The 27,882-nt window shown below is 47.4% G+C and overlaps 1 protein-coding gene across 2 annotated transcripts in view; it reads right to left on the bottom strand.

Annotated features, from left to right (window-relative positions):
* GATAD1 (GATA zinc finger domain containing 1) overlaps positions 1–27,882 on the bottom strand; it is a 129,349-nt gene that overhangs the window by 36,845 nt on the left and 64,622 nt on the right. The gene's annotated exons all lie outside the window — the stretch shown is intronic.

The raw sequence follows: 27,882 nt of genomic DNA, 5'->3' as shown, positions 1-27,882 counted from the left end.
GACGGACCACCACCTTCATTTAATTTCAGCCCCAGGGAGGTGGCGGTCCCAGGTTCCCGCGTCACCTCCCCGCATTCATTTCATATTTAGCACCAGGGAGATGGCAGTTCCCGGGGCCATAAGGGCCTCCACCATTTGAAATTTGTTTTGCTCCATGGAGGTCGTGGTGGTCCCCAGGACATGGGGGGCAACATATTTCTCTGTCATCGCCCCTGGGACATGGCTGTCCCCTTGGCTAATACAAGCCCTAGAAGGGGCGGCCGCATGTGCCCCCTCCTCTTTCCATCCTCTAATGCCCCCAGGACCTGCAAATGCGGGGCAGGGAACTGTCTCTCCCCTCCCTTTTTATAAAAAATAAAAAAAAAAAAAAAACTGGGAGGAAAATCTGCAGATCCGGATCCACAGATTTTCCCGGCATTAAAAAAAAAAAATGCCATGAAGTGCAGCAATATGGGGTTATTGAGTACCCATCCCGTACATCACTGGAGAGACAGAGGACCATGCTGTTTAGGATACTGGATCAACAAGCAGATTGATGCAGGATTGGGGTGTGAGCCGCCCTTCCATTTTCGTGTGGTGTTGAGCGATAAAACAATGGCCTCTTGCGGAAAATACCAGTGGGAGGGAGTGAGCAAAGGAGCTTAGGGCTCATGCTAAACTGGGGCTCATGGCAACTTGGCATAGCCTCACTGAATTAATAATTAATACTGGAAGATAAATGTAGAGATGTATTTTTAAAAATATATTTTTCTTGTGTTTTAGATAAAATAAGTAACAATAACAAACCCACCCCACAAAGCAGAAGGCAAGTGGACAAGCATGCATCAACCAACATACACCATTTCTCAGTTTTACAGGACTGGACCGTTGTTTACTGCAATAATCCCCTAGTATCTCTGTTGGTCTCCATGCCCTTGATATTGTGTTTAGAGTTCAAGTCAGGATCCCAATCCAGCATACCTCCCCACTCCCCTTTACAGGGCAATCAACCCTACTACCTATACCTTCCATGGGCCCATTTTTTTTCAAATTTACAGGGACATCCCCTTGCGCGGTAGGTCTGTCGGTCCACTCCCATACACCAGTCCATACCTTCCTTCCATTCCCGCCTAGTCGCCAACATCTTCGCTCCCCAATATTTGAAGAGATCTCTACGGGCAGCCATCAAGGTCAATTTACTGGGGAAAACAAATAAACTGCACGTCTGTCCAAGGATTGCTTCCCCCGATGCCCAGGGAGATCAGCTGGGCTGTGAGCTTTATCTCGTAATATGATGGATATGATATTTGTGTATCTATCATCTCTCAGTAGACCCCGACCCACGGACATTCCCACAATGTGTCAATCAGGGTGCCTCTCACCCGCGAGCATCACAGGCAGAGGTTATTGATTGTGCTTCCCATCCGGAACAGTCAGGTCTGCTTATAATATGCCATATGCAGTGTTTTTAACTGAATCAGTCTGAATTCTGCCCTAATTGCCACTTAGATCGGGTACCTGCATGCCAAACTCCAATTATCTTCATCAAGTCTGCCAAGGTCCCTCTCCAATTTTTAGGTCGAGCATAGCAGCGCACAAGCGCTGTTCTTCTTGACATGTTGTAATCTATTATGTGGGCTTTAATCACGCCCATCACATTAATTCATTTCTGGGCCTGCTTTTAAAAAATCCCTCTGTCATTGGTAAATGCTTTTGTTTCTCCATTCTTGAGACAGTTTTGTTCCCACCTTGGACACTGACCCAATAACACAGACTATTGCACGATCGGCAAGATACCTTAGTGCAGCGCACTATTTCTTTTTTTATTTTGCCTGGCCACTTCGTGCTCATGGCTGTATGTTGTGCGTTCCTCTTCACTGGATACGGGTATCTTGCTGTTTCTTTGCGATGTCTGCGGGGTCTTTTTTATTTATTTATTTTTTTGCAGTTTTATGTAGCGGAAACTAGACAAAAGAATTGGAGTGCTTTACTTTTTTTTTGCATTTTTATTTATGCAAAGGTATGGCAGCGCTTTACTCGAGCAACAGTTACATTACAAAAGAACACATTCATTTTTGTTAGCAAGGGGAGATTATGGACCTCATTCCATACATGGCGGTTCAGACTGCCATGCCGGCGGTGCAGAAAATACTGCCACCGGCATGGTGGTCTGAACTGCCATATTCTGTACAAGGGAGGGCCTCCACAGGTGGCCCTCTGCCACCACCAGGATACCGCCAACAGGCAGCCTGACGATGGCAGATTACTTTAATCAACAGGCACCGGATAAACAACCCTTGTTCTTCCAGCCTTTCCCTGGTGCGTCCCCCACCAGGGAAAGGATGGCGGAAGGGGTGCTCTGGGGCCCCCGTGCAGTGCCCCATCGCGCAGGTCACTGCCCGATTTACAGGCAGTGATCTGCGCGACGGGTGCTGCTGCATTGACGAGGGCCCCATGTGGAGCAGTCAGCAATGTCCCGGCCCAGCAGAATGCATCTTGTTCGGCCGGCTGGGTCTCAAGGGGGCTGGCGGTAGGTGATAAGAACGCCAGCATAAACACAGCGGGGTTTCCCCCGTGTTCATAATGACCCCCTAAGTGATTTTCCCAGAATCACAGGATGTTGAGTGAGGTCAGAGTCTCTCAGGGGGGTCTTCCGCATTAATCTCCCTCACATGCCAACCTCTGTGTAGCCAGTTTCTACACAGTCACCACAGTTTTCATGGGGTCTAGCGGGGAAAGGTAACCTCCTACCCCATAGAGTCTCTGCAGGTAGTGTTCAGGGGCAATTGTTACCTTGTCTGCTTGCTAAGATGGCTCCTGTTGGGCCAAGAAGGCCCAGCCATTTATTAGCAATAACTGGATGGCCAAGAAGAAGCATTGGAAACTCGGAATAGCACTACCCCTGTCCGCCTGGCATCTAGTCAGTAGTGACAAAGCAATTCGGGGGATCCCATCATCCCACATTAATTCCCTTGCAATTCCATCCACCACCTGAAAAAAACTTATCTGGTGTCTGGAAGGGGTGTTCTGCAAAACATAAAAATGTAGGCCGGGAAATAATTTTTGGAAGAGCTACCGAGCCAAACAGAGTGAGGGGGAGCTTTCACCACGTCTCTACATCATGGCGGTAAGCCTCAACGACCTTGATCAGTTTCTTTTCAAGAAACAGGTCACGATCTGGAGTTATGAATATACACAGATATCGGAACCCTTCAGTCATCTACCAAAATGGGTAGTCCAGTGTTAGGTTCGGGCCTTCCCTCCCTATGGGAAATGCTACTGATTTGTGCCAATTAATCCAGAGTCCCTATTTTGAGCCAAACATTTCTAAGATTCGCAGGATTCTAGGCATGGAGTTTGACAGGTCTGCCAGATATAAAAGGATGTCTGCATACAGGGAGAGGACATCTTGACACTTCGGGGCAAATCGGAGGCCTCATATCTGCGTATTCTTGTGCACTCAGGCCGCCAGCAGCTCCAGGGTTACTGCAAACAATAATGGTGACAACGGGCATCCTTGTTTGGTGCCCCTGGACAGTTTAAAGCCATTAGACAGTGCCCCACTAACCCAGGACTCTTGCCACTAGGTCCTTATTTAGCAGCCTCACCAAGGAAAGGAAGTTAGCACCAAATCTCATCTTATGAAGCACCGCCAGCATGTTCGACCATTCCAACTAATCACAGGCCTTACCGGCATCAAGGGCCAGAAGGACCCTGATTTTCTCAAGTCTAGTACTACGTGCCGAACAGCTCAAATTACTCCAAGTTGTGCCATGTGGCCCTGTACAGCATGGAGCCAGACTGATCTGGAGCGACCAGGGAGTCCACTACCTGTGTGAGGCAGTTTGCCATAATTTTTCACCAAAACTTTTTTCTCTATATTGATAAAGGAGACAGGCCTATAAGCGGTACAGTCATCTACCCTATTTGTTGATTAGGGCAATCATTGCTTCGCTGAGATTTAGCAGTAATAATCCTGCTCCCTCACCTTGGAGAACATTTTAGGCATCTGTTTCACCACTTTGTATTTTACACGTTTGAAGAATTCTGGTGGAAAGGAGTTAGGGCTTGGGGGTCATACCACTACTAAGCTGGGGGATATGCCTTATGCCACCCTCACCTTCAGTGACCTCCGTATTCAATAGATCCCTCTGGTTGGGGCTCAGGAGGCACATTGGGTGGTCAGCAATGAAGGCCTCCAGCTCACCCGAGTCGCCCATGGCTCGTGCCCTGTTTAACAGTCCCTCCAAATAACCAGCAACTGTTTGAGTAATTTCCAAGGTGCTCTCCCGGAACCCCAATTCTCCTGAACTTCACCCCTGTATTCATTTTTGTCCCTCTTTCTATTTTGCCAGCCAAGCTCGGAGTTCCCCTGCTTTGTTGCCTACTTTGTAGAGCCTGCTCTGACTAGCTAAAAACTGGGTCCTAGCCTGCTGGCAGATTAGGTGTATATACTCTTGCTTTAGAGATGCAGTAATTTAACAGTACCCTGGCATCAAAAGGTTGTTTTTGAGAATGTTTAGGAACATGTGGAATAAGCATAGGAATACCAGTAGTGAAATTTGGAGGGGAAAAATAATTAACTAACGTCAGCACTCAAGGTCAAAAAACATGGTTAGGCTCCTTATACTTTAATGATATACTTGAAAACACTAGCAAATAAAACTGACTTAGTAATAGTCAAATAAAAAATCCTGACAAAAGGAAAGTGTGTGAAAGAGTGAAGCAGACCGACCATGTCAAACAGTCACAGGAACCCAAAACAGAAAATATTTTAAATAAATAAAAATAAAAGCGCTGACGTAACTGAAAGGGCGTATTTGCTGCTCTTACCCTGCGGGATCTCTCAGCAGCCTTTGACACGCTCTTCTATGACACATGGGTGGAGAGGTTCAGAGGGAACGGAATTGAGGAGTAGGTGCTGGAATTAGTCTGAACGTTTCTTACAGAGTAGCCAAACAGTATTCATGCCTCACTATAGATCAACAGTCAGACTGCTGATCTGCGAGGCTCCTCAAAATACTTCTTTAGTCCTGTATTATTTAATTGTCAAGTGGCTTCCTTTGCTGAGTTTATCAAAGAGCACCACCTGCCGTGTATGATTATGCATTTATACTCAAACTGTAATTTGGTTGGACGGCTACGGGGAAGCAGGAGGCCCACATTAATTCACACACTAAACTCAAGGCAGTAGTAAAAAGCAATGCCAAAAACTAAAATTCAATTCATAAAAAAAGTTTCTTCTTGGGGGTATGCCCTCCATCTAGTACTCTGAATAATGGGCACACACCTTTAATCGATACCATTCTCCAGCGCAGACAATGAAAGACCTTATTGAGTGAAAAATCCCAAACAAAGCCCAGTTGGTTAGTACATACAATACTATTAAATGAATAAATGCTCAAGTCATAGAAAACTCAGAAGAATTAAAGAAAGAAAACCAGTGAAATGCACCCCTCCCCCCCCATTTGGCAGAGCACAAGAAAATTGACAGTGATAAAGATTTAACTGATACAACTGCGATTCCCAGAATTGGAGAATTTTCTGTACGATATGAGGTATAGAATAGCACCATTCTCATTTAGCAATATTTTGCCTTTCCTTTTTCCATTCCTATATTGTTGAAGGATTAGGTCCTATCCATTTTTTTGTGATAAGTCTTCTGAAAGCCACTGTTCCATAAAAATTGCTTGATCAAGTTGTGTTCAACTGATTTCAAGTCCACAGGCACTCCAGTCAAAGCAGTCTTGGCCTCAATGACCAAAGTCTGCCCAGTTAGCACATTTAAAATCAGTTATGACCCAATACTATCAATTTTGAAGTTTAGAAAATATGTTCTCAATTTCTGACCAGGTTTTTACCTTCAGGGCAGTATGAGCTAGTAAACCACAAATTAATTAGTTCTAGGAGGTGATCTAGTTGAAGGAATCACACTATCAAGATAGTCTAAGATTAGATGCAGAAAAAGGAATCCATATTAGAGCACAGTAGCGTAATTTCTATGTTAGTAAAATAGACTGCAACCAGAGCCGGCCTCATCTATAGCTCATCAAATGAATTCTCTGCTCTATAAGTAACTGAACACTGTACTTGAAACGGTTTCCAACTTACAAAGTTTGGTCAATTCAGAATAGATCTACCCAGATTCAAAGGACTTCTCCATAGAGAAAAACACTGATAGATGGTATTCCCTAATCATCTTGGATATCTGAAAAGTATTTCACTGAGGCTTCTTTAACAAGTCTCCTAAAGCCTTGAAACACTTATCTTTCCAAACTTGACCCTTGACCATTATTGGTTACTTTCTCTGCAACAGATGGACCCCCCTCACAAACTGGTTTAAGTCCATGAAGCATAGAATTCTTCAACCACTTAGAAATAAAAATAAAAATCTTGAGATAGATGTTCAATATTTAGACTCAGACCTTCTGGAAAAATCTAGTATTTAAGAATATTAATAACAAACCAAATCAGTCTGCTTTCACTCAGATTTTATATTATACATTTATCCATTCCATGCTTGTATTCTCTGCTGCTCAGTCTATGAAGGTATCCTGTGGAGGCCGCTACATAACAGAGTTTGATCTCCAGTAAGGTTAAGCATGCTTTTAATAATGTGCAGCATTATTTCGTCTGACTAATATGACTTTTATTGCCCTTCCATAGGAATTTACCACACACTGCATTTACTTTGTGGAAAGAATTGTGTGAAAGCTGTGAATGGTGATTCTCCTATTAACGTGGAGAAAGAATCTTGATTTCATTAAAGACAACAGAGGCTAGGAACAGTGAAAAATTGGCATCAAGGAACCATGTATTTCTGAAATGGGCACAAGATATAGAGTTTAGGAGCAGTGGTTATTTTTAAATCCCTGAATTTGTGGGTACCCATACTATTGTATAATTTGGAGGGTATTTTTCAAAATGTCATCTTTTTAATGCACTGGTTTACATTTGAAAGGCACAAATGCAGCACAATCTAATTGCGGATAACATATGCGCTACTATTAACTGCTCCTAGAAGTCGCCTGATAAAAATGGTACCTTACTTGTGTGGGTAGGCCTGGTACCTACAAGAAAAAATGGCCCAAGATGCAGCAGGGACACATCACATTTTTCAACCGAAAACTGACCCTCTTTTCCCCGATGTGGGTAGATCTAACTTTTGGACTCAAGCTCTGCCGGCACGTAGGGAAACCTAGTGAACCTGTACATCTTTTAAAACTAGACACCAAATGGCATGACTTGTGTGGATCCCATTCGTTTTTTTTTTTTTTACCTACAACGCCCTGTAAACCTCCAACTTTGCCTGAAATCACACATTTTCCTTACATTTCTGTGATAGAAACTTTCGGAATATGCAGGAATCCATAAAATTCCAACCACCCAGCATTGCCCAAGTGCCAATAAAAATGTTGCCCCAGTTGTGTGGCTGGGCCTAGTGCCTCAACAGGAACGGATCAAACCAAGCCCTTGCTTGGAGACTCTTATTGACTATGGTTGGATCCGTTCCCGTCGCTGGTACTAGGCCCAGCCACACAAGCGGGGCAGAGTTTGTATCTGTACAGATGTAGCAATGCTAGGGTGTAGGGCATTGGTGGATTCTTGCAGATTCTGTAAGCTTCCATCACAGAAATGTAGGAAAAATGCTTGACTTCAGGCAAAGTTGGAGGTTTGCAGGGCATTGTGGGTAAGAAAATGTTCCGGGGTGCATGTGAAGCACACTAACCTTGACTCCCATAGATGTCTACTTTTTTAAAGTGTTTGGTCTGGCAGGGTTTTCCAGAGGGCAGTCAACAAGCCAAAAAAGTGCAGCCGTTAACCACTGCTAGTGGGACGATATTTGGAGTCAGCCAAGCTCTCCCGGCCCATATGTAAAATCAACACCCAAAAAGAGTCAAATGTCCTCTTGTTTGCCATTGGGATGAGATGCTTTAGTCCGCAGGGGGAGCAGAAAGACTGTTTCTCCCCCACCACCACCCTCTTCAGTTCGGTTGAGAGCATAACCATGCCCATGGTAGTGGGAAGCCCCCACCCTTCTATTTTTTATTTTTTTTATTCATTCGGGGACAGATCAGGAGTAATTATCCCCATCTGCCACCCAGGCATTTGTTTTATGGTGTAGGGGCATTGCCATTCCCATTTTGGGCAGCCCCCAAGCCTATGCCATAAAAAAAACACACTACAAAAGGTTGATCCCTGCTGCCCAGTGGGCCTTCTGTCTCCCCACTCCCAGAAAAAGGGGGGGGGGGTGCAGATCAGGGATACAAACCCCATTCTGCCTCCCAAGACTGCTCTGTTTTGTTTTTAGGGGGTATTAGTATGCCTATTTTGGGCAGCACCTACCCCAATGCCATAAATAAAAAGGTTATCCCTGGTGCCTAGTAGGCTTTCAGATCAGGTGTTATTGCCACCATCTTCCCCCTCGGATATGGGGGGCGTGGGGTTGTATGAGGGGTGAGGGGGGTGTTTGTGGGGCGGGGCTGAAGGCCTGAATGGTCTTTTAAAAAAAAAAGAAAGAAAAAAAAATGACCAAGGATCCGCTCCCCCATCCTTGGTGTTTAGTGGTGGATCCCTGCTGGGGGGGGGGATCACCCTTCTGCAGACATCCCAAAGCAGGGATCTACTAGCAAAAGTTATCATTGGAAAGGGGAGATTGTCCTCTTTCAAACGATACATTTCTTATCAGGATCAGTGCTCGGGCTGAGATAGCCCCATGAGGACTGATGCAGAGAAAGTTAAATGAGTTTCTTTTAACAGGAAATCCCTCTGGTGCTCAAACCAGAGGGATTTCCAGTGCCATGTTGCAGAACGCCAGGAGCCGTCCGTCACACAGGCGCACTGTAGCGTTGGACGGCCCCAGTCTCTCCAACGCATGAAAGTGGTTACAGAATAATATTATATCACAAAGCACTATAATGGTCAGTGAATATAAATATAGAGTGCACACGGTTATTTTCCTCTTTTAGGCTGTGACGAATCAGGATAACATCTCCTTCTGCAAATCCTTAAAATTAATTCTCAGAAAAATCTAAATTCAAAATGAATCCAATAAAAACATCAATAGTATCCTACAACCATACATCATGCTTAAATAATTCTTTAATTTGTAAATGTAATATAAATATCTAAACCTAAGAGACACATTTTTTTTTACTTTTTTTTTTTTCCTCATAGGATGAGTAGGGTGGGACAGGGTTAGCTTCTGTTGTCTTTAATGAAATCAAGATCCTCTCTGCATGTTATTAGGAGAATCGTCATTTCATTACAAGACCAGAAACTACCATTATGCCTGTTTAAAGCAGTCAAGCGCCACATAACTTACATGCTATACAGATCTCAAACAACATTTTGGAAAAGTATTGGCTTTGGACCAATTTCCCTCTTTTAAAGTCTCAGAAAGTGAACCACCTGACCAGAAAACATTACTAGCCATGGCACCTCTAGAAGAGTGGGCACCAAATCTGAAAAGTTCCACACCTGCTTCACTCATAACCACACGCACCCATCTAGCTAATGCTGTGGAGACCGGGACATATTGTTTGGGGTCAAGGGCAACAAGTTTTTATGTTTACTTTGTCCTTGGGACAAGTAGGCCCAACCCCCTGCAGCACAAACCCTTTGGCTGCCTGTTTACAGAGAGTTGAACTCTCTGCAGTTGAGGTAATGTGTTTCCAAAAGATAATGCTGTTCGAACTTGTATTTATGGTTCATTATTTGAAAGCCTTCATTATTAGGGTGCGTGCTGTAAATAAATGTTTTAAGGTCACACTTCACTACTGACGTTGGTTCCAGTACAAAAAAAAAAACGTGTACACACGTTTGAAAAGTTTAGGCTAAGAGGCTAAGTATAATGCTCCCAGAATGCTCTCTGATTATATGCAAATGAAGTGTCATTTAGTAAAATGTGTTGATACATGCTAGTATTTCCCAAAAATATTTCTAATGGAAAAATCAGTGTAACCATTTTCAACACGATTATGGGAAGCATGAAAATAAACAAACACTGACAAAGCCAACTGATCTGACATATTTTTATAAGTCTTTTAGTTTCATCAATGCGTGTCTTGTTTTGACATGGCTTTTGTAACACTTTATTGTTGTGGGAGCTACCAGGCCCTCAACATTGTAACAAACATTGGCAAACCCCCCCCAAAAAGCTTTTGAACTCTTAAAGCACACGTTGCCACCAGCGGCATAACAAAGGCCCCGCAGCCGCCCTCCAGGTGGCCACGTCGGCACAGCACCTGCCCTGAGTGAGTCTGGAGAGGGGGCTCCTCCATGTTCTTTGCAAAGGGGCACCCTCCAGTTTCGTTAAGTCACTGATTGCCACTGTAGTTCCTGACACTAAACAAAACTACTTTGTGTGGCAATATGCTCCTTGTGGAAGAGCAGAATGCGATCACTCACAGTAAAGCCAGCCAAAAGAGAGAGAAATAGAAGTTTAATAAAAACAAAATGTCTTTGTTAACACCAGACCTAATTAGGGACCAAGACCCACATGTAGGTAGCATTTTGCATGTCGCAAACAGCGACTTTCGCTGTTTGCGACGTGCAAAAAGCACATTGCGATGCACAAACCCAGTTTTGCGATTCAGTAACCTGGTTACCGAATCACAAAACGGGTTTGCGACTCGCAATTAGTAAGGGGTGTTCCCTTCCTAATTGCAACTCGCAGTGCAATGTAGGATTGTTTTGTGACCGAGAACGCGGGCGCAAACCAATCGCAGTTTGCACCCATTTCAAATGGGTGCTAACACTTTTGCAAAAGGGAAGGGATCCCCATGGGACCCCTTTCCCATTGTGAATGTCACTGTAAACATTTTTTCAGAGCAAGCAGTGGTCCTGCGGACCACTGCCTGCTCTGAAAAAATGAAACGAAAACGTTTCATTTTTGTTATGCATCTCGTTTTCCTTTAAGGAAAACGGGCTGCATTACAAAAAAAACCAAAAAAAACTGCTTTATTGAAAAGCAGTCACAGACATGGTGGTCTGCTGTCTCCAGCAGGCCACTATTCGTGAGGGGGTCGCAAATTGCGACCCACCTCATGATTATTCATGATGTGGGCATTTGCGAAGCCCTTGCGAATCACAGATGGTGTCAAGGACACCATCCTACATTCGGATTTGCGACTCGCAATTTGCAGGTCACAAATCTGAACCTACCTACTTGTGGCCCCAAATTCTTAAAGAAAGTCACAAAAGTGCACCCATGGTATATGTCGTACCCCTATAAAATATTTGTGAACTGTATTTTAGCGTGGGTAAATACGATGTGTAGATTTGCTCATGTGAAAATCTATTGAGCATTTGCAAGTTCATTTTCCCTTCAGCCACTTTCTTCCCAACCCTGGAAGAAGTTCTAATTCTGCCATTGTCAGGAGTAAATGTCCAACCTTTCTTATTATGGGAAAATATTAGAGAGAAGCTGGTGAAAATCTTTAAAACATGCAGGTTAGTAGGTTTGCAGACTCAAAGGCATTCCAGCCCTGGAACTATTGCTTACTGCTTCCTCCAGCCCCAGTATGCAGATCTGCAGAAAGGTGGCAAAATAAGGAAATTGCTACAGTAGGGATTGAAGGGATTGAAACTCCAAGTATTCAAGCCCTACTATGGTAGTAGCCCTGGCATAATCAGAGAGGCTATTAATTGCTGCCATAATTTGTCGCCACACTACATGGCACCAAAGGGACAAGTAGATCTTTTTACAGGACAAGTAGATTTGAGAAGCAACCTGTCCCCTGGACAAGTAGATATTTTAATAAATTCCACACCCCTGTCTATAATCCAACATTCTGTTCTCATAGGCGCTCATGCATTTCACCACACATGGTTTTTCACATTCATGTAAATAAGGGTAAAAGATTGAGTCAGGCAGTTTTTTTCCTTTTCCAAATATCAAAGTGTACTCCCTCAGGAGAACAGAATCCAATCCATTCGAAATTTCTAATGCCTTTACAATGGAAACCTTTCTAAAAGAAACGAAGCATAGCAAAGTAGCTAGCTTTAGAGTGATCTGTCTCTGAGAAGAATTATTACCTGGCCATGAGGTAAGCTTGAATATTAAACTGACATACCAAAGAGACTCATAATGAGCCCTAGGAGGTCTCATTAATCTTAGGGCCTTCGTTACTCTTCTAATCAATGGGTCACTCCTGATTGCAAAATTGTTAACTAATGCATGACCTGCAGAAATAGCTGATCTATAACAGTTAATAATCCTATATTTAAATCCTGAATTGTATAAATCCCCTAGGTAATTAGCTAACTCTGGTAGAGGAGCTTCCACAGAATGTAAACCCCTCTCCGTGCACCAACTACATAATTTCTTCCAAACACCCTTGTACCCCTTCCTAATTCCAAGGGCTCTATATTCATTCAATAGATCTCTAGTTCTTCCTGAAAGGCCTGAATATTTGGTAGAAACCCTGAAATCTTCCAAACAAGGTGGTTCAATTTACTCTCTAAAACTAAAGGGTGCTCTTCTCCTAAAACCATCAGAACAGCCAAAGATACTGGAACTAGGCGGGGTACAGTCACTGCGAGCTCCATCATCACTGGGAACCAGACCTTTGACTTCCAAAAGAAAGTCACAAAAGAACAAGTTACTTACTTTCGGTAACTAATTATCTGGTAGAGACTATCTAGCTGCAGATTCCTTACCTTACAATTCCCTGGCTTCAGCTTCGAATCCCGTTTTTTTTTTCCTGCGCAGTACCCTGCATGCGCCGTTGGGTGGCGTTGTTTGGATCTGTGTGCGTAGTCCGGCTCTGCATGGCATCATCAGCGTAGTTGGAACCATCTGTGGCGTCACGGCCTTCTATATAGGCACCACCCTGGCATGCGTACTTCAGTTCTTTTCCACAATCTCCCATGCTAGAAACGCAGAGTCATGGAAGAACCAACTTTTTTTCTGATTGTCTGAGCAAAATGACATTCCCTGGAGAAAGGGTAAAAATCTGAAAAAACATAGTATAGCAGAGCGGGGAGGCCTGGGTGGGTGTAAGGAATCTGCAGCTAGATAGAGTCTCTACCAGATAATTTGCTACCGAAGGTAAGTAACTTGTTTATCTGATTGAGACTTCTAGCTGCAGATTCCTCACCTTAGAGTAGATACCCAAGCTATAACCTCCTGGCGGTGGGCTGTGAAGATATACTTAACACAAGGAAGTCCTCTAGGACCGAGAAAGCAAAAAGCCCCTCTCTTCTCATCTGGCTATCCAGGCAATAGTGTCTGCGAACGGGTACAAGGAAGCCCACTTTGCCGCCTAACAGATGTCTAGAACCGGCACGCCTCTAGCAAAGGCCATAGTAGCAGCTTTCCCCCTTGTACAGTGAGCTTTCAAACCCTCAGGAGGCTGCTTCTTAGCCAATGTGTAGCAGATTTTTATACAGAGAACGGACCAGTGCGAAATGGTTTGTTTCTGGACTGCCCGACCCTTCTTTGCTCCAACGTACCCCACAAAGGGTTGGTCGTCAGGAACTCTTCTGTGCAGTCAAGATAGAACGACAACGCTCTTTTTGGGTCCAGACGGTGGAGACGCTCCTCTTCTTTAGAGGGATGCGTGGAGCAAAGAAGGTGGGCAGGGTGATGTTCTTACCCAGATGGAAAGGGGTCACCACCTTGGGGAGGAAAGAGGCAAGCGTTCTGAGGGCTACCTTAACAGGATATATTGTGAGATACAGTAGTTTTGATGATAAAGCCTGCATCTCACTTACTCCCCTAGTAGATGTGATCGCCACTAAGTAGGCGGTTTTGATAGTGAGCAGCCTGAGAGGACAATTATGTAAAGGCTCAAAAGGAGCACACACACAAGAAAAGTAAGCACTAGATTAAGGTCCCACTGGGGCATAACAAAAGGCGCCTTACATGGAAACATATGTACAAGCCCTTTTAAGAATCTCTGTACAATAGGAGACTTAAACAAAGACTGTTCATCAAGCAAGCGAAGAAAAGCCGATAAGGCAGAAAGATAGCCCTAAAGAAACCCTAACGAGGAACCCTGTTGGGCGAGTGTTAGAATGAAAAGAAGGATGTTAAAAAGAGAAGAAAGAGGATCAATAGACCTCTCGGTACAATATAATACAAAACGTTTCCAACGGCAGGCGTAAACCGTCACCTGGCTCCTAGAATGACATTACAGACTTCAGGAGGGAGGTCATAAACCATCAACTGCAGCCGCTCAATTACCACGCCTGAAGCCGCAGAGTTGACAGGTTCGGGTGGAGAACCTTTCCCTACTGCTGCGATAGAAGATCCTCCCGAAGAGGCAACCTGATTGGAGGACTGATGCTCATTTTGAGAAGCTCTGGATACCAAACTCTTCGTGCCCAATCCGGAACCACTAGGTTTACTTGGGCCCAGTCGTTCTTGATTTTCTTGAGAACTATGGGCAGAAGTGGTATGGGCAGAAAGGCGTACAGGAGGCCTGAACTCCACTCACGACGAAAAGCACTGCCTAGTGATAGCCACCTTGGAAACTCAAAGCGCAATACTGCTGACATTGCGCGTTCTCTTCGGAGGCAAACGGATCTAACCAAGGCTCTCCCCACAGCTGAAAGAGTCCTTGTGCCACCTCCAAATGGAGACACCATTCGTGATCCGCTAAGCATCTCCGGCTGAGTTTGTCCGCTCTGACGTTCAAAGAACCTGCCAGATGTTGAACCACTAGGGTTATGCCCTGGTGTTCCAGCCACTTCTAGAGACGTAGAGCCTTTTGACAATGGGTCCACAAAACCCACATCGCCCTGCTTGTTGCAGTACCACATTGCGGCAGTGTTGTCCGTGAACACCTGCACTATCTTCCCTTTCACAACAGGAAGAAATGCCTTTAATGCTAGCTGGATCGCCCGGAGCTCCAATAAGTTGGTATGGGGATATGGAGCCCGGATTCCGCTGGAGACTAGAGGCCCCTGATCTCCAAATCTCCCAGATGGCCACCCCATCCCAGAAGTGACTCATCTGTCACTAATGTGAGATGTGATTGGGGAAGGGAGAGGAGTCTGTCTTTGACCCAATCGTAGTTCACTAACCACCACTGTAGATCCTTTGCAGTTCCCTCCGAGATATGGACCATATCGGTAAGATTTCCCTGATGCTGTGCCCATTGGAACTTAAAGTCCCACTGCAGAGCCCCCATATGTCATCTGGCATTTTTGACTATTAGGATGCAGGAAGCCATGAGCCCCAACAGCCTCAGAGTCTGTCTCACCGAAATCCAGGATAGAGGCCGAAACATCAGTATCATAACCTGAATATCCTGGACTCGCTGCTCAAGAGGATAGGCCCGAAACTGCACTGTGTCCGGAACAGCTCCGATGAAAGGGAGCTTCTGAAAGGGAGACAGGTGTGACTTCGGCACATTTATAGTGAACCCCAGCAAATGCAGGAAGTCCGCCGTAGTCTGAAGGTGAGTGATGAGAGCCTGGGGCGTCAGAGCCTTTAACAGCCAGTAGTCCAGGTAGGGGAAGACTAAAATCCCAAACCTGCGCAGAAGAGCTGCCACCACCGCCATCACTTTGAAGAACACCCGAGGGGCACTTGTGAGACCGAAGGGGAGCACAGTAAACTGAAAGTGCTTGTGGCCCACCTTGAACCGCAAGTAATGCCTGTGGGCAGACAGAATGGGGATGTGAAAATATGCATCCTGCAAGTCCAACACTACCATCCACTCTCCTTCGTCCAAGGCAGACAAGACCTGAGCAAGAGTGAGCATATTAAATTTCTCCTTTTTGAGGAAGAAATTGACGTCCCTTAAATGCGAGATAGGGCAAAGGCCCTTGTTCTTTTTGTGAATCAGAACAACCACTGCCTACTTCTGACATCGGGACACTTTCTATAGCTTCCTTGGCCGTAACTTCCTTACGGAGTAAGATCAAATGATCCTCCATCAGCCGTTCTTTTACTGGAGGGTTAGACGGAGGAAAAGACTTGAAGGTGAGGGAATAGCCATTCTGTACGATCTGCATGACCTATTTGTCCAATGTTATGGAGCGCTAGTGGGGGAGATGAAACTGAATCCTCCCTCCAACTGGACGGACATAGTCTTGCAGAACCATACTAGGAGGGCTTTGGCACTGCAGAAGAGGGGGCTGGGTGGTGGCCAACCTCTGGCTAAACCCTCTGGGTCTGAGGGTACCACGACCTCATCCTTGCACAGGATGCTGTGAAGCCGGAGGACGGTGGCTAACCTGTGGCAGGCGCGGTACCGCACCCCTTCTGAAGCCTCGAAAAGGGACAATAGACAGACTGCTGACGAGCCAGCGCTAAACGGCCCAAGGATCTGGCCGTAGCTCGAGAATCCTTGAACCACTCAAGCGCAGAGTCCGTCTTCCCACCAAAAAGGCATGTCCATCAAACTCGACTGGACATCCACTGAAAAGCCAGTAGAACGTAGCCAGACGTAGCGACAGAGGGCCCCTGTTGAAGAAATCTCCCTGCCCAGCGAGTTGGTTGTGGCCAAGCCACACCTGATGGTAAACTTGGCTGCATCTCTCCCATCGTTCACAGCCTGGGTGAGAGTGTCCCGTACACCCTCCGTGCCACTGTATCCCATTAAGTATAGAGAAAAATGGCCCAATAGGCAAGAGGTGTTTACCGACCTCAAAGCCAAGCCGGAGGAAGAAAACAACTTCTTTCCAAGTTGGTCCAGCCTCTTGGATTCCCTACCCAGAGGGGTGGAAGGGAAGGCACCAAGGGAATTGGAGGCTTGGACCACCATCGCTCCGGGGTGGGGTGTTGGGTGAGGAAACTAGGGTAGATGAGAGCAGGTCTATGGTGGTGCTCAATTCGGGGTCCCTGTGCTGGGTTTGGACCATGTTCCCAGAAGGACATCTGTGAGGGCTTCATTGAAGGGTAACATTGGTTCTGATGTAGCAACCCCTGGCTGAAGCACCTCTGTCAGGAGATTAGTCCTGACTGTCACCATAGGCACGTCTAGGTCCAAGACCTCAGCTGCCCTACGCACCACCATAAGATGCACCCTCCTCCGTAGCCACAGCGGGAGGAGAGAGCATGCCAGCATCTGGAGAAGTATCCAGTCCACTGGCTTCCCCTAGATCCTCATATCACTCCTGTTCATGCTCCAATCCATATTCTAAAGGGTCCTCAGACCCCTACCACTCCTCTCCTGTGCCTGGCTGTTCTGAATAAGCCTCAGGCACTGATCTGGGCCTAATCGACGCCGTCCAAGTTGGAATCTGCGTTGTACGACGTCGTTCAGGCTCCGGATTTCCAGAATGAGGAAGGGGCTACTACCACCAGTGGATGCCGGTGGAGGACGGAGCGTCGACGTTGGGCCTGGCACCGGAGGGGGTAGACTGTGAGAAACCGGTGCCGGTCCGGATCTGCTATCGGATCCCAGGGGCTCCAAAGGTGCAGAGGGTGAAACCGCCATTGTTGAATCCAATGGGGCCCCTGCTGACCCCGCAGGGCCCAAAGACCCATTCGAGGGTGCAGCCTGCTCAAAAACAAGACTCATATTCTCGTAAAATTCTTTAATTTGAGCGTGGTCGCTCTGGTTCCCGGAAAGGGAGGAAGATGTGGAGTCTGTCTTGGTGACGTCAACGTTCCCTAGATGCCTCGTCGGCCGACAGGCGTGGTGAAGTCAAAGTCGGCTTGGACTGCTTCTTCTTTTTGTGCCTCTTACCGTAATGGCTTGAAGACCTTGAATGCGAGGAAGAGGACTTGGGGCACCTGGAGCGGTGGCGGGCCCTCCTCCTAGAATGGGAGTCGCGCTAACGGAGGACGGCTGGCAAGCCACTAGAAGCTTCAGAGATCTCTCTCTCAAGGCCCTCAGAGCCATGGCCCAACAGTCAGACACGACTTGGAATCGTGGTCCTTCTCAAGGCACCAGAGACACGCCTGGTGTGGATCTGTAACAGAAAGGTGCGATGACTTGCACCACACTGTTTAAATCCAGTCTCAATCGAAGACATCGCTCAGATAATCGAAAAATCTTCGACAAAAACATTGAAAAAAGGAGTAGCTCTTTCCAGATCTGCGCTTAACTGGCGCGGAAGTAAAAGAACTGACGTATGCGTGCCAGGGTGGTGCCTATATAGAAGGCTGTGACGCCACAGTAGGCTCCAACGACACTGACACCACGCGGAGCCGGACGACGCACGAGGATCCGAACGATACCACCCAACGGCGCGGTGCAGCAGAAAAATTCTGGATTCGAAGCTGACCTCAGGGAATTCTAAGGTAAGGAATCTGCAGCTAGAAGTCTTTATCAGATTAATGGTGCAACCTTCTGACCTCACTATCATCAATACTCTCTGAATCATGGAGAAGTGGGGAACGCATAACCTCCCTTTCTTCCCCAATCATGCAGAAAGGCCTCTACTGCCATTGCCTCTGGATCTGGCCTCCAACTGAAGTGCTTGGGAACCTGGTAAGTCAGCCTGCTCACAAACAAGTCTACTTGAACCGGATCCCATAGTCCTTGAATCAGACTTAAAACCTATGGATTCAATTTCCAATAGATTAAGTCCCTGAGGTAACTGGAATTCCAATCTGCCCTTACATTTTGAAGGCCTGGAATAAATTCTGCTCTCAACACAATTTTATGATCCCAACAAAAATACCAAATTTGCTTTGCCAGATCTGCCAAAACATTGGACTTCAAACCCTCCAAGCGGTTTATATATGAAACCGCTATCTGACTTGTTCACAGGTAATGGATGTCAAGCATCTGGGGAGATTTTTGTCTGATCATGCACCAGTACTGATGCATGTGCTGTGGGGATCTGATGCTAAAGTGTCCCGCAGTTGGCGTATGCCTGCGTTGTTTTTGATGGATGCTGGCTGTAGTGAAATAATGGCGGTGGCCCTTCAAGATTATTTGGATTTGAATTGGGGTACGGAATGGGAAGCCATGAAGGCGGTATTAAGGGAAGTGTGTATCAGCACTGTATGTGGAGTGCGCAAACAAATGGAACAGGAACTTACAGACTGGCGGAGTGCACTGGAGGTAGTACAGCACCAGACACCATTAATTCAGGAGGTTGAGCATCAGCAGCTTCGGCTGTTTAAGAAGGCCAGTAACAGCTGGGACACGCTGGATAAGATCACCCTCAGATCGCATGGACAGCGACTCCATAGGGAGGGAGACAAGTCTGGTAAATTGCTGGCATGGCCCCTTAAGCGGGAGGTTGAATCTCCTCCCATCCTGCGCAATAAGAACGCAGAGGGGGTACAGGTTACCATTTGCAGAGATATTTTTCAGGTATTAGTGGAGCATTTGCAAGTTGTGTCCAGGGCTGGTCCTACGTCCTGGATGCTAGCTTAGGAGAGTTTCTGAAGTGGATGAGACTTCCACAGCTGGAGCCGGACTGTATGGAAGTATAGCGGCTGAGAACAGTTGAAGAAGTGGGTGCGGCTCTGTAGGCGTTGCCAAAATCGAAATCACCTGGTGGGGATGGAATCCCGATCTAGTTGTTCCAAATTATTTCTCTCCTTCTGAGGGAGAGGTTGATGGCGGTGTTTGAGGAAGCCCGGGATCAGGGTATTCTTCCTGAGACCATGTGGCAGGGCGTTGTCTGTCTAATGCTTAAGCCTGAGGGGGATCCAGATGACCCTTCCTCATATCGTCCGCTCACTATGCTCAATACGGATGTCAAGATTCTATGTAAAATTTTGGCTACTGGACTGCGTGGAGTGATCCGGGTTCAGGTACACGAGGATTACTGCAGATTCATTCCAAGTCGTAGTACGACTTACAATTTTGGCCGTTTGGCACACGTTCTACATGAAACTTTGGGGAGGTGGGTAGACAAATTGGTTTTAGTATCGCTGGATCTAGAGAAGGCTTTTGATACTGTGGAGTGGGAGTACCTATTGACAGTCCGGCATGAATGGGATTTGGCCCTCATTTTTGTGCTTGGGTTAGTTTGTTCTACACTGCTCCCCCTGCACGTGTTCGGGTGAGCGGGGAGCTTTTGGATTCTTGGGCGATTGGTAGGGGGACCAGACAGGGATGCTCACTGTCAACGTTCCGGTTTGCTTTAGCACTAAAACCGCTGGCGGCCTGGCTGTGTGAGGAATTGGAGCCTTGGGGTGTGCAGGTAGGACGGGTCACTCATATTGTCTCCCTATATGCCGATGATGCGTTGATATACCTCTGAGAGCCATGCGTTTCGGTCCCTTTGTTGTTACAGTTGATGGAAGAATTTGGGGTTGTATCTGGTCTACGGGTGAATAGGAAAAAGTTGCTACCGTTTCCTCTAGGATCACTATACGATGCCCCCGCCAGAAAATTTACCGGAGGTGGGGCTCAGGTGGGAGCTTGAAAGTTTTCGATAGTTGGGCATATGGGTTACACATACGACGACGGCACATCGGACGCACAATGTGGAATGGGTGGTGAAGGGTCTGGAACACTCTATCATTCTGGAATAAGCTGCCTCTATCCGTGATGGGAAGGGCAGCTGTGGCCAAGGTGGTGTTCTTGCTGCTGGGTCTTTACTTGGTCCAGAATTATTTGTTTACATTGACAGCTTGGCTTTTCAGTCGTCTGGATAGCTTGTTGATTTCCTTGGTTTGGGCTGGCCATCGTAGCAGGGTGGTGTTGACCGCATTACAAAGGGATATGGAAGATGGAGGCTTGGCGCTCCCTAATAGGAGACTATTATTACGCAGCTCATTGACAACATGCTGCTAAGGGGATGACGCAGACGGACAATTGGGAGAAGTGACTATTCGCTGGCATGTTGGGAGGTGAGGCGCTGGTGCACGCATTAATGATGGGCGGTAGGTCGGTGACTCCTGTCCCCTATTTGGTTAAGACTATGGCAGGGATCTGGGAGCAGGCACCCTTTGATAGGGAAATGAAGATCTGGAGTCTATCCCCCTTTCGGGATATGGATACTTTAATGTCAATGGAGACTTGGAGAATAGGTGGCTGCTTGGTGGTGGGTGATTTACATCCCAATGGGGAGTTTATTTCCTTTCAGGAGGTGCAAAATACGTTGGATTGAGCGATGGACAGTTCTTGCAATATGCCAACATTGAGAGTGTGGCTCGAGAGGTCTGGTCTGGATTCCCGGTGGCCCCCTCAGCATCAAGGGTGTTTAATGGGTTAATAAATTGGGGACAGGATTCCCATTTGGTTACTCTGCTTTATAGAGTGCTGCGTGGGGATTGGGGGGGTGGAGGGGTGGTGGAGTGTGCAGCACGTAGAGCCTGGGATCAAGAACTGGATGACCCTCAAGAAGATGTGGACTGGAATATGGCACGCTCTCTGGTACGCAAGGTCTCTTGCAACCACAGATTTAAGATGTTGCATTTTAATTTTGTTCATCGTGTATATATCACGCCTGCTCGACTTAAGATGGACCTGACAAGGGAGACTGGATGTCCTCGATGTGAGGAGATAGGTGCTTCCTTTCTCCACTAAGCCTGGTCCTGCAGGGAGGTGCATCAATTCTGGTGGGTGGTGGTTTGGAAGTTAGACGGGGTCACCGGTTTGGGGCTCGAGGCAACGCCATTGACTTGCCTCCTGGGTATATTACAGAGACCACGGGGTAGGCGCATCCTATACAGATTTGCACAGCTCGCTCTGGTGCTGGCAAAGTGCAGGGTGGCTATAGGCTGGATGAGTACTGTAGGAAGTTGGCTCTGTATGCACTATTTCAAAGTAAGGAATAGTATGCACAGAGTCCAAGGGTTCCCCTTAGAAGTAAGATAGTGGCAAAAAGAGATAATACTAATGCTCTATTTTGTGGTAGTGTGGTCGAGCGGTAGGCTTATCAAAGGAGTAGTGTTAAGCATTTGTTGTACATACACACAGGCAATAAATGAGGAACACACACTCCGAGACAAATCCAGCCAATAGGTTTTGTTATAGAAAAATATATTTTCTTAGTTTATTTTTAAGAACCACAGGTTCAAATTCTACATGTAATATCTCATTTGAAAGGTATTGCAGGTAAGTACTTTAGGAACTTTGAATCATTACATTAGCATGTACACTTTTTACATAAAACACAATAAGCTGTTTTAAAAAAGTGGACACAGTGCAATTTTCACAGTTCCTGGGGGAGGTAAGTTTTTGTTAGTTTTGTCAGGTAAGTAAATCACTTACAAGTCTCAGGTTTGGGTCCAAGGTAGCCCACCGTTGGGGGTTCAGAGCAACCCCAAAGTTACCACACCAGCAGCTCAGGGCCGGTCAAGTGCAGAGGTCAAAGAGGTGCCCAAAACGCATAGGCTTCAATGGAGAGAAGGGGGTGCCCCGGTTCCGGTCTGCCAGCAGGTAAGTACCCGCGTCTTCGGAGGGCAGACCGTGGGGTTTTGTAGGGCACCGGGGGGGACACAAGTCAGCACAAAAAGTACACCCTCAGCAGCGCGGGGCGGCTGGGTGCAGTGTGCAAACACGCGTCGGGTTTTCTGTAGGTTTCAATGAGAGACCAAGGGATCTCTTCAGCGGTGCAGGCAGGCAAGGGGGGAGCTCCTCGGGGTAGCCACCACCTCGGCAAGGGAGAGGGCCTCCTGGGGGTCGCTCCTGCACAGGAGTTCCGTTCCTTTAGGTGCTGGGGGCTGCGGGTGCAGGGTCTTTTCCAGCCGTCGGAAAATCGAGTTCAGGCAGTCGCGGTCAGGGGGAGCCTCGGGATTCCCTCTGCAGGCGTCGCTGTGGGGGCTCAGGGGGGACAACTTTGGTTACTCACGGTCTCGGAGTCGCCGGAGGGTCCTCCCTGAGGTGTTGGTTCTCCACCAGTCGAGTCGGGGTCGCCGGGTGCAGTATTGCAAGTCTCACGCTTCTTGCGGGGAGTTGCAGGGGTCTTTAAGTCTGCTCCTTGAAACAAAGTTGCAGTTCTTTTGGAGCAGTGCCGCTGTCCTCGGGAGTTTCTTGTCTTTCTTGAAGCAGGGCAGTCCTCAGAGGATTCAGAGGTCGCTGGTCCCTTGGAAAGCGTCGCTGGAGCAGGGTTCTTTGGAAGGCAGGAGACAGGCCGGTAAGTCTGGGGCCAAAGCAGTTGGTGTCTTCTGTTCTTCCTCTGCAGGGGTTTTTCAGCTCGGCAGTCGTCTTCTTCTTGTAGTTTCAGGAATCTAAATTCTTAGGTTCAGGGGAGCCCTTAAATACTAAATTTAAGGGCGTGTTTAGGTCTGGGGGGTTAGTAGCCAATGGCTACTAGCCCTGAGGGTGGGTACACCCTCTTTGTGCCTCCTCCCAAGGGGAGGGGGTCACATCCATAATCCTATTGGGGAATCCTCCATCTGCAAGATGGAGGATTTCTAAAAGTTAGAGTCATTTCAGCTCAGGACACCTTAGGGTCTGTCCTGACTGGCCAGTGACTCCTCCTTGTTTTTCTCATTATTTTCTCCGGCCTTGCCGCCAAAAGTGGGGGCCGTGGCCGGAGGGGGCGGGCAACTCCACTAGCTGGAGTGTCCTGCGGTGCTGGCACAAAGGGGTGAGCCTTTGAGGCTCACCGCCAGGTGTGACAGCTCCTGCCTGGGGGAGGTGTTAGCATCTCCACCCAGTGCAGGCTTTGTTACTGGCCTCAGAGTGACATAGGCACTCTCCCCATGGGGCCAGCAACATGTCTCGGTTGTGGCAGGCTGCTGGAACCAGTCAGCCTACACAAATAGTCGGTTAAGGTTTCAGGGGGCACCTCTAAGGTGCCCTCTGGGGTGTATTTCACAATAAAATGTACACTGGCATCAGTGTGCATTTATTGTGCTGAGAAGTTTGATACCAAACTTCCCAGTTTTCAGTGCACCCTGCCTTAAGGCTGTAAGGCCTACTAGAGGGGTGACTTATCTATACTGCATAGGCAGTGTGAGGTTGGCATGGCACCCTGAGGGGAGTGCCATGTCGACTTACTCGTTTTTGTTCTAACCAGCACACACAAGCTGACAAGCAGTGTGTCTGTGCTGAGTGAGGGGCCCCCAGGGTGGCATAAGATATGCTGCAGCCCTTAGAGACCTTCCCTGGCATCAGGGCCCTTGGTACCAGGGGTACCAGTTACAAGGGACTTACCTGGATGCCAGGGTGTGCCAATTGTGGAATCAAAAGTACAGGTTAGGGAAAGAACACTGGTGCTGGGGCCTGGTTAGCAGGCCTCAGCACACTTTCAATTCAAAACATAGCATCAGCAAAGGCAAAAAGTCAGGGGGTAACCATGCCAAGGAGGCATTTCCTTACACAACCCCCCCCCCCAAACGAAAGAGGATGAGACTAACCTTTCCCAAGAGAGTCTTCATTTTCTAAGTGGAAGAACCTGGAAAGGCCATCTGCATTGGCATGGGCAGTCCCAGGTCTGTGTTCCACTATAAAGTCCATTCCCTGTAGGGAGATGGACCACCTCAACAGTTTTGGATTTTCACCTTTCATTTGCATCAGCCATCTGAGAGGTCTGTGGTCAGTCTGAACTAGGAAGTGAGTACCAAAGAGGTATGGTCTCAGCTTCTTCAGGGACCAAACCACAGCAAAGGCCTCCCTCTCAATGGCACTCCAACGCTGCTCCCTGGGGAGTAACGTCCTACTAATGAAAGCAACAGGCTGGTCAAGGCCATCATCATTTGTTTGGGACAAAACTGCCCCTATCCCATGTTCAGAGGCATCTGTCTGCACAATGAACTGCTTGGAGTAATCTGGAGCTTTTAGAACTGGTGCTGTGCACATTGCTTGTTTCAGGGTGTCAAAGGCCTGTTGGCATTCTACAGTCCAGTTTACTTTCTTGGGCATTTTCTTGGAGGTGAGTTCTGTGAGGGCTGTCACAATGGATCCATATCCCTTCACAAACCTCCTATAGTACCCAGTCAAGCCAAGGAATGCCCTGACTTGAGTCTGGGTTTTTGGAGCTGCCCAGTCCAGAATAGTCTGGATCTTAGGCTGGAGTGGCTGAACTTGGCCTCCACCTACAAGGTGTCCCAAGTAAACCACAGCTCCCTGCCCCATCTGGCATTTGGATGCCTTGATAGAGAGGCCTGCAGATTGCAGAGCCTTCAAAACCTTTTTCAGGTGGACAAGGTGATCCTGCCAGTTGGAGCTAAAGACAGCAATATCGTTGAGATAAGCTGCACTGAAGGACTCCAAGCCAGCAAGGACTTGATTCACCAACCTTTGGAAGGTGGCAGGGGCATTCTTTAAACCAAAGGGCATAACAGTGAACTGATAATGCCCATCAGGTGTGGAGAATGCCGTCTTTTCTTTTGCTCTAGGGGCCATTTTGATTTGCCAGTACCCTGCTGTTAAGTCAAAGGTATTTAAGAATTTGGCAGCCCCTAATTTATCAATCAGCTCATCAGCTCTAGGAATGGGATGAGCATCTGTCTTGGTGACAGAGTTAAGTCCTCTGTAGTCCACACAAAACCTCATCTCTCTCTTTCCTTCTTTGGTGTGAGGTTTGGGGACTAAGACCACTGGGCTAGCCCAGGGGCTGTCAGAGTACTCAATTACTCCCAATTCCAGCATCTTGTGGACTTCCACCTTGATGCTTTCCTTAACTTGATCAGACTGTCGGAATATTTTGTTTTTGACAGGCATGCTGTCTCCTGTGTCCACATCATGGGTACACAGGTGTGTCTGACCAGGGGTTAGGGAAAAGAGCTCAGCAAACTGTTGCAGGACCTTCCTACAGTCAGCTTGCTGTTGGCCAGAGAGGGTGTCTGAATAGATCACTCCATCTACTGAGCCATCTTTAGGGTCTGATGACAGAAGATCAGGGAGAGGCTCACTCTCAGCTTCCTGATCCTCATCGGTTACCATTAACAGATTTACATCAGCCCTGTCATGGAAGAGCTTAAGGCGGTTCACATGGATCACCCTCTTGGGGCTCCTGCTTGTGCCCAGGTCTACCAGATAGGTGACCTGACTCTTCCTCTCTAGCACTGGGTAAGGGCCACTCCATTTGTCCTGAAGTGCCCTGGGAGCCACAGGCTCCAAAACCCAGACTTTCTGCCCTGGTTGAAATTCAACCAGTGCAGCCTTTTGGTCATACCAACACTTCTGGAGCTGTTGGCTGGCCTCAAGGTTTTTGTTTGCCTTTTCCATGTACTCTGCCATCCTTGAGCGAAGGCCAAGTACATAGTCCACTATGTCTTGTTTAGGCTCATGAAGAGGTCTCTCCCAGCCTTCTTTCACAAGAGCTAGTGGTCCCCTTACAGGGTGGCCAAACAGAAGTTCAAAGGGTGAGAACCCTACTCCCTTCTGAGGCACCTCTCTGTAAGCGAAAAGCAGACATGGCAGGAGGACATCCCATCTCCTTTTGAGTTTTTCTGGGAGCCCCATGATCATGCCCTTTAATGTCTTGTTGAATCTCTCAACAAGGCCATTAGTTTGTGGATGATATGGTGTAGTGAATTTATACGTCACTCCACATTCATTCCACATGTGTTTTAGGTATGCTGACATGAAGTTGGTACCTCTGTCAGACACCACCTCCTTAGGGAAGCCCACTCTGGTAAAGATACCAATGAGGGCCTTGGCTACTGCAGGGGCAGTAGTCGACCTAAGGGGAATAGCTTCAGGATACCTAGTAGCATGATCCACTACTACTAGGATGTGCATATTTCCTGAGGCTGTGGGAGGTTCCAGTGGACCCACTATGTCCACACCCACTCTTTCAAAGGGGGCCCCCACCACTGGAAGTGGAATGAGGGGGGCCTTTGGACCTGTCTTACCACTGGCTTGACAGGTGGGACAGGAGGTGCAAAACTCCTTAACCTTCTGGGACATGTTGGGCCAGTAGAAGTGGTTGACTAACCTCTCCCACGTCTTGGTTTGTCCCAAATGCCCAGCAAGGGGAATATCATGAGCTAAGGTCAGAATAAACTCTCTGAACCCCTGAGGCACTACCACTCTCCTAGTGGCACCAGGTTTGGGATCTCTTGCCTCAGTGTACAGGAGTCCATCTTCCCAATAGACCCTATGTGTTCCATTTTTCTTGCCTTTGGACTCTTCAGCAGCTTGCTGCCTAAGGCCTTCAAGAGAGGGACAGGTTTCTTGTCCCTTACACAACTCTTCCCTTGAGGGTCCCCCTGGGCCCAAGAGCTCAACCTGACAAGGTTCCAGCTCCATAGGCTCAGTTCCCTCAGAGGGCAGAACTTCTTCCTGAGAAGAGAGGCTCTCTTTTTCTTGTTGTGTTGCAGCTGGTTTCCCAGCTGACTTTCCTTTTCTCTTGGTAGGCTGGGCCTTTCTTCCAGACTCCAGCTCTACTTTTTCACCCTGTGCCTTGCACTGTGCCCTTGTCTTGACACACACCACTTCAGGGATACCCAGCATGGCTGCATGGGTTTTCAGTTCTACCTCAGCCCATGCTGAGGACTCCAGGTCATTTCCAAGCAAACAGTCTACTGGGATATTTGAGGAGACCACCACCTGTTTCAGGCCATTGACCCCTCCCCACTCTAAAGTTACCATAGCCATGGGATGTACTTTAGTCTGATTGTCAGCGTTGGTGACTGGATAAGTTTGTCCAGCCAGGTATTGGCCAGGGGAAACCAGTTTCTCTGTCACCATAGTGACACTGGCACCTGTATCCCTCAGGCCCTCTACACTTGTCCCATTAATTAAGAGCTGCTGCCTGTATTTTTGCATGTTAGGGGGCTAGGCAGCCAGTGTGGCTAAATCCACCCCGCCCTCAGAGACTAATGTAGCTTCAGTGTGACACCTGATTTGCTCTGGGCACACTGTTGATCCCACTTGGAGACTGGCCATTCCAGTTTTAGCTGGAGTGGAGTTAGAAGTGGTATCTTTCTTGGGACAGGCCTTGTCTCCAGTTTGGTGTCCAGACTGACTACAGCTACGACACCAGGCCTTTTTGGGATCAAAGTTTTTACCCTTGTACCCAGAATTGTTTTGTGAAGAGGCTCTGGGCCCACCCTCCTGTGCAGGTTTTTGGGGGCCTGTAGAAGACTCATTACTATTTTTGTTTTTGGCTGTCTCACCACCTTTCCCCTGGGGA

The sequence above is a fragment of the Pleurodeles waltl genome, chromosome 10 (assembly GCF_031143425.1).
Source record: "Pleurodeles waltl isolate 20211129_DDA chromosome 10, aPleWal1.hap1.20221129, whole genome shotgun sequence".
Lineage (NCBI taxonomy): Eukaryota > Metazoa > Chordata > Amphibia > Caudata > Salamandridae > Pleurodeles > Pleurodeles waltl.
Note: the sequence above shows the minus strand (reverse complement) of the source record. Positions and strands in the feature narration are given on the sequence as shown.